This window comes from Argiope bruennichi, chromosome 5 (assembly GCF_947563725.1).
Source record: "Argiope bruennichi chromosome 5, qqArgBrue1.1, whole genome shotgun sequence".
In the NCBI taxonomy this organism is placed as follows: Eukaryota; Metazoa; Arthropoda; class Arachnida; order Araneae; family Araneidae; genus Argiope; species Argiope bruennichi.
The window spans coordinates 114,247,167-114,255,128 of record NC_079155.1 but is presented as its reverse complement, the minus strand read 5'-3'; positions in this window follow the sequence as shown (position 1 = coordinate 114,255,128).

The following is a 7,962-nucleotide window of genomic DNA, read 5'->3' as shown; positions in this document are numbered from 1 at the left end:
CACATTGCAAAAACTTTTATATTATAACGAAAAAAATGTAGAAGTAATGTGGAATTTCTCGAGAGTATTTCCTGCTGCCATCTACTGAGGTTAGCAAGAATTTTTAAATCTAAATCTTTTTTCTGAAGGTTCTACGTTCGGAATGTTTAATGACACACAGAAGCTAAACAGCCTCAAATTTTTTATTGGTATTAGACCATTAGTTTATCAGCGGAGATAGATAAGTGACTTAATATATTTGAAAGCAATAAAAGGATTGGTTAAAAACTGGGATAAATTTTTATATCTAAAATAATGGTTTTAGAATTTATATTATTTGTGACATATATTCGTTTCTTAAAATTCTTTTATCTTAAAAAAAAAACAAAAAAAAAAACTGAAAAATTAATTAGCAGTATGGACCCTTTTATTCTTTTAAATGTAAATATTAAAAACGTTTTATTGAAATCTTATAAATTGTGATGATTGTTTTCATTTTCTTTGCTTATAAATTTTAAAGGATCTGAAGATAAAGCTTGCTGCCAACTTATGTTTTCCCCAACAATTTATAAACCTTTGATCTAAGCGAATTTTTTGAAAGTTTAATCAATATAAATTGCATTATCAAATAGTTAAAATAATTTGTTCAAATAAAAGGTAACGAACTGCCTGTTTTAATTATTCTTTGAATTTTATCCAAACTTATGAACTTTTTGGCTTTTTCGTATACGTAGTAGCATAGAGAAAATATAATAATCGTCAAAAAACTCGAACAAAAATTTTGACGAATTTCCACGTTTTAATTCTTATTGAGTTCGAAAAACTCATTTTTAGAAAACGTCCATCTATCTGTCTGTGACAAATATAACTCAAAAACGTTTTGAGCTAGATGTTTGAAATTTCGTATATGGTCTTTATACCAAATTTACAGAATTCTATCAAATGTTGAGCAAAATCTGTTCAGAGGAAGTCTGACCGTCCAGCACGAATAAGATAGATAAAATTCGGTACATAGATTTAACATCTATAGTGTAGACACTTGTTAAAGTTTGCGCCAAAACTAACAAAGGGTCGATTGTTTCAGAAACATATAAACGCGTTAACTCAAAAACGTAATGAGTTAAATATATCAAGTTTGGTATGGGATTTTGTTTTTACAAGCGTAATTTTGTGTCAAATTTTTGTTTCAATTGGTGGGAAAAGCGTGTCTAAAACAGAAATTCGATTTTTGGATACCGTTAACCGCATGCCAGTGATTTATCACCAAAAAACAACAACAACAACAACTCCCAAGTGTGACATAAAGTGAAAATGTTAAATCCACACCTAAAGTTAATATTTAGTCGCTGTTTTATGCCATGCCGCTTATTATGTCGCTGTTTTATGCCATGTAAGACGTTATCTGGCATGACAAGTTTATTAGAGAGTATGCGAGAAACTTTTAGGAAGACCACTCCCATTTGTTTAGTTTACCAGATTAACATTCTAATTCAATAGTAAAGAGCCTATCGAAAAAGATTCGTAATTTTATATAGACCAGATGAAAAGAAGGATATATTTGTACTCTTTTTAGAAATCCAGGGCATACAAATATGAGGACTATTTGAATAGCAATAAAAGTTAATATGACCTCATAAAATGGAATTATTATTTTGTGCTATTTTTATTAGCACAAGATGTCCAACAATATTGCTACGATATCAGCACAATATTGTAGGCATACGAAATATCCAATAACACCTGGGGATACAATATTTTGTGTTAAAAGGGAAAATCTCCGGTTCCAAACTCTTGAAATAAAGCCTTTACTTTATCTTTTTTACACGCTCTTATTTAATTTGACTTGTTTCTTGCTTGTAAAGATAGACATTTGTAAACCATTTTTTAAAAATATTCCTGATATATTAGAATTCTGAAATTTTTCCGATTATTTTCGATAGCAATATACTTTTTAAATATGTCCAGAGTTTAATTAATAATAAATCGATTAATTTTTTAATATCGATTACTTTTTTAATATGTCCAGAATTTAATTAATAATAAATCGATTAATTGCAATGAGATTATTATTTCATATGTGGGGGCGCCATCTGGTAGAAAATCTAAGAAAAATGGATTGTAAGCTTCCATAATATTTATAATAATCACTTCTGGCAATCGCGTAATTTTTTGAAGTGAATAATTGCTAAACATTTCATTTAAATTATTTATGAAGTAGTCTTAATGACCTCCCCAACAGAGAATTTCATAACTTCAAATCTTGACAAACAAGGAATTCGTTATATTTTAGAAGACTTATATCGTTCTGTTTATTGTGCTATGCATCCTCTATTTACTATCATTTCTTCTAAAATTTGGGCTTTAATTTCAATAGGGAAACGATTGATTTAAGTATCAAACAAACCAATGGCATGAATGTGGAATCGAATTAGGTTCATAAAAAATATAAGAACAGAAAGTATGATCATTCACAATTGAAATTTTGTTTGTATTACAAAATATAATTCATAATTTGCGAAGTATAGAATTATTCAATGAACTTTTTCTTTTATTAACCAACAACAAGAAAATTTAGTGCACGACAGTAAGAGGCAATTTTCAAAATATAACATATTTTTACACATCCAATTATAAGATAGGAATAAATTATTAAACATCATAAAAATTGAAATACATTATGCATACGATTAAAATTGCTGCTTATTTAGAATATTTCTCTCTGCGAATCGTGCTTTTATGAGTTTTGCTCTGACAATCATTATTTTTGATTAAAAAAAATGATTTTCTATACATTTCAGATCAGTTGTTGAAATTCTCTTTCGAAAATATTTTTATTAATGCAAGTAACTAGTTACCTTCGGCGACTTGGTGAGTGGAAGTAAGGGTTAGTAAAACTTCAGTTAAATATTTTGTGTCATTATATCTAAATGTTCTATTATAATGTTTATCAAAGCTATTTTTGAAGCTTTACACTCTTTTGTTCATGGTGATATATTTTTCTGATTCTCTATCTTCACATGTCCAATATCTATAATCGAAATATAGCGCGCGCGCGCACACACACACACACACAGTTCAAGGATCACATGTATAATAATTAGCCATCAAAGACATAACTTGTAAAAAAAAACCAAGTCTTGCAACTAAGTTCTTCTATCGTAAAAAGTTGTGAGATCCATGTAATACCAAGTCGGTCCATTTATTCAGTCCCTACTTAAGGGTCCTTCTGTCTTAAGTTATTACGTAATTAGCTAACCTAACAACATCTTATAGTGACCATATCAATATTAAAAATCTTTTATGGTTTAAATAAATAGATTGACTTGGCAATCGCACTAAACAATCTAATTTTATATAATATGTTAATGTAATCTAATTTAATGTAAAGATACATTGTGTTTTCATGCGATTGTTAGATTAACTAATTACGTAATAACTTAAGACAGAAGGACCCTTAAGTAGGGACTGAATAAATGGACTGACTTGGTATTACATGGATCTCATAACTTTTTACGATAGAAGAACTGAGTTGCAAGACTTGGTTTTTTTTACAAGTTATGTCTTTGATGGCATCTCATTTCTTTTTGTAGATAGTCCTTTTCTTATTTTTGTATGTAGTCTTCCACTTTTTCTTTTCCGGTACTACTTCTTGAGCTTCATCTACAGTTTTTCTCAAAGCCCACTCCCTGTCTGTATGGGTTTTTCTCGTAAGCGTTGATGTTACAATTTCTGACAAGTCTGGACGGTAAATGCTTCTTAGTCTGTTGTATTCACAAATTGAGGATTTCTGCGCTTTAATACTTAATGTAAGCCGTCCAGACTTTATATTTATAATCTTCTATCATATGTATTATAACTTGTATATGTATTTATATTACATATTTTGTAATATATATTTATATTACAAGTTATATTTATATTCTTCTGCCAGGTTGATTCTCTGAAATTCACCCATTACGTTTGCAGCTTTCACAGCTTCAAATTGAATTATTGCAAATTAGATATTGTTACAGACCTGTAATTTTGCTTCCAATGCTGTCATCATAAGAAAGACCGTTTTACAGTAATCTGTATTGGATGCTGTCGGATGCCGAGCCAGTGATCCCAGAGCTTGGTGACAAACTTGGCGACGAATTTGCCAACAAAATGGATAATGCTCGAAACTTCGAGAAATTTATCGATCCGGCCATTATTACACGCATATTTTAGTTTTTCCTTGATTTATACACTAAACACTAACTGTATTCTAAATTTGAAGCTTCTATGTCTGCTAGAAGTGCTTTAGAATTTTGATGATCGGTCAGTCAGTCAGTGACAAAATTCACAAACTTTGACTAATTACAATTCTTAAACTACTGGTTCAAATTTAATGAAATTTGAAATATATCGTGTTTATATAATGGATGCTTGGTTACTGAAAATTCTGGCTTCTAGTTTTATCCCCAACGCAGTTATAGGGGGTCGAAAATGGCCTGAACTGTTTCGAGAAAAGGATGGTACGGCCGTGCCGCTTGGTTTTGCTCGACTTGGCGGGGGCACTGCCGTGCCCCCAGATTAGTTTTCATCATAATTATGCTCGTGCTAACTTAATCCCTCAATATTACAAACAAAACTTCTTTGAGCGGAGAAATGGTTGAGGAAGAATATGTACTACTTAAAGAAACAACAATACTGGGAGTTGTCTTCATAAAACTTTCTCGCATGTTCTCTAACAAACGTCATGCCAGAGAACACCTTGCATGGCATTGACATACAATAGTTACGAGATACGAACTTTTGTGGCGTGAATTTAGAGTTTTTACTGAATCTATCGTGTCATTCTTGGCAAGTTTTTTGGCGATAAGTCCCTGGCATAATGTTAGTATTGAAAATAAAATTTGTGTTTTAGATGTGTTTTTGTCAATCGACTGAAACAAAGACTTGACACAAAACTTCACTTGTAGTCCCAAAATCCCATACTTAATTTGACATATTTAAGTGATCGCGTTTTTGAATTATCGCGATAGCAAGTTTCTGAAAGTACAGACAGACAGACAGTCAACCCGTTGTTGAGTTTGGTTTTGTCTCAAAGTGACAGGTATCTTCTACACTATAAATGCTAAAAATGTGTACCGAATTTTCTCTATTTAGCTCTCTTCGTTTTGTAATTATTGTGTTAACTTATATTTGAACAGCCGGATAGATAGACTTCCTCTGATCAGATCTGACACAAAATTTGATAGAAATCTGAAAATTTAGTGTAAACATCAACCGTCTAGTTCAAAGCTTTTTTTAGGTTATCTTTGTCACACAGACAGACAGACGGACATTTTCCAAAAATGTGTCTTTCGAACTCAGGGAATTCTAAAACGTGGAGATTCGTCAAAATCTCGAGTTCGAATTCTTTGACGATTTCTATACTTTCTCTATACTACGTATCCGAGAAAGTAAAAAATACTAATTATAGAGGAGGAAAACTACAGAAGGGAAAAAGTTTGCGAGCTGCTATTTAAGGCAATCGATTTCTTGAGTTTTACTCGGAATATAAGAATATTCGTGCTTTTAGGGCTAGCTATGATAAGGAAAGAGTGAAGAGGATAAAAAATAATGCCACACACCCAGTTCCATTTATTTTTGTCAATCACTGGGCCAATATTCGTTGTACAATTAAGGAAAGAGCAACTGTACAAGTGAATGAATGTTTCTCTTAAGGAGATTAAGGGTCCCTTTGTTCCTAATAATCGAATCTATAATTCGAGGTTAGAAGACCAATACTTGATTTCAATACGGATTTACAGTGCTAGTGGGATTGTGGTTCATATTAAATTGATCATAATATTTCAAATGCTCACAAACCGTAAAATTTGTACAGAGAGTGCAAGCATAAGGTGTCACTGCCTTCTTCCAATTAGAATTCAAGATTAAGATGTCCATCCTCAATTATCCTGCAGGTAATTTTAAAGCAGAGAGTTCATCTCACCATCTAAAATACGGAGGAAAGCTTGGAAATATATGTCAGAGAAATAATGGAAGAATTTAATTGATATGTTTTTGAAATGAAGTTTTCGTATCAAGGATGTAAGTGAAAAAAGAAAGCTATTATTATGTTGAAATTTGTTATCAATTTTATGCTAATTTTTTATTCTTATTTCTTTTCAACTGACTAACTGTGTTTTTCCATTTAATTATTTGAATAATAATTACCCAAACTGTTTTACATTTTAATGATCTCTTTTCTTTATATTCTGCTCGAAATATGCATTTGACACATAAATATACTCCTCAAGTTATATAAAAAAAAAGTCGACAAATTTAGTTATTAAATTTCCAGAATTAAATAGATTTACTATTAACAAGTAAACAATGCGCCGGCGTTCTGGCATAGGAGTAGCTTGTCTTCCTCGTGATCTGGGCGTCCTAGGTTCGAATCCCGGGTCGGGCATGGTTGTTCTTCATATATGTTCTATCTGTGAGGTGTGTGAATGTTCCCCCCTATAAAAAGGGGTTGTGCAAGCGAATGCGTGTGAGTTTCATGAGCTAGAAGTCAGGCTTTCCCCCTTGGGTGCTGAGGGGTCTTTGTCCTCAGGAGCTACTGCCCCCCTTTCCGTGTTAACGCGGACACGACATCATCATCATCAACAAGTAAACAATACCCGGACCATTTTATTATCCTTGAAAGATAGAAATGTTCATAGTGTTATAGAATTAATACTTCTATAGTTCAGTTCTACATTTTTTATTATGTTATATCCAACTTTAACTAGTTTTTCAACCATTTTCTATAGAGTGTTATTCTTGTTTAAATATCTTGTTGATGTCTATTGAATGTTTCAGTTAAAAAAATAAAAAAGTCTAATGCTATTTTCTGTGTTGTCTCTCTCTTATCTAAATAACAAACTACAGAAATAATGGATAATTTAATATTTCAAACTGAATAATAAATAAATCGTCCAGAAGATACTTCTATATAACATACCTAACAAACAGCAAAACATAGTTAAGCTTTTGATAACAGCATAGTTTTACTACTATCAGAAAAAATTTCCTTTTTCAGGTGCTCAGACCAAAAATCCTAACTTCTTAAATATAACTGAAATAAAATGATAAAATTAATTTAACTTCATTATTTTTTTTAAAAATTGAACAGAGCTAATTGATAGAGATTTAAAAATTATGAATGAAATGAATTCCAAGTAGGTGCTAAAAATTAAATCGGCAGAATTTGCAACAAATGTGTTAGCGGGCAAGAACTTTGATTATGAAGCTACTTTCAACTATGCATACATTCATTCTGCAGATGATTTTAAATATCTGAAATGCGAATATCGGAAAGTCAAGCTGAGCGGTGACTTCACAATTATGAGCACTTTCCTGTGATAGCTCCACTTTCAGTGATATGCGATTCAATAATACGATAATTCTAGGAATAACCGGTCCGTTCACTTTTCAACCCATTCACAGATGGCATGATTGAATTTTTGTTTGAGAGCTTCCATTCCATAATAATCGTATCGATTGTTACTTTCTATCGTGATCCAAAACCTTTAATCGAAATATCACCAGTACGATCATGTCAAGGATTTGAATCACACCCCTCTTTGGAAAGTATTGATCATTGGTATTTGTGACTTTTTGATATTGGTGACGTAATAACCGCTCTTGAAATATTCCTCATGCCTACTAGAGGCCACGAGTAATATTAGGGAGTCTGGACGCAGAGAGTGTGTGCGTGTTTAGTAGGGGTTCTGAGTAGAGCTCTGAGTCATTATTAATTATTAATAACCTGATAAGTAATCCACAATTGTAAATAATATATTTCATATTCAATCACATGTATATACCTTCAATAATAAACTCTAGGAGGAAAATGGGAAAGTATTCCTGTCTGGCGTACACAGTTATTACAGAGTCTCAACTGTCGCAATCGAATAAAAAAGAAATATACACAAAATAGAATGAATGATATGATTTGGAAATTTATTTCTAAGGCAACCGAAATTTATT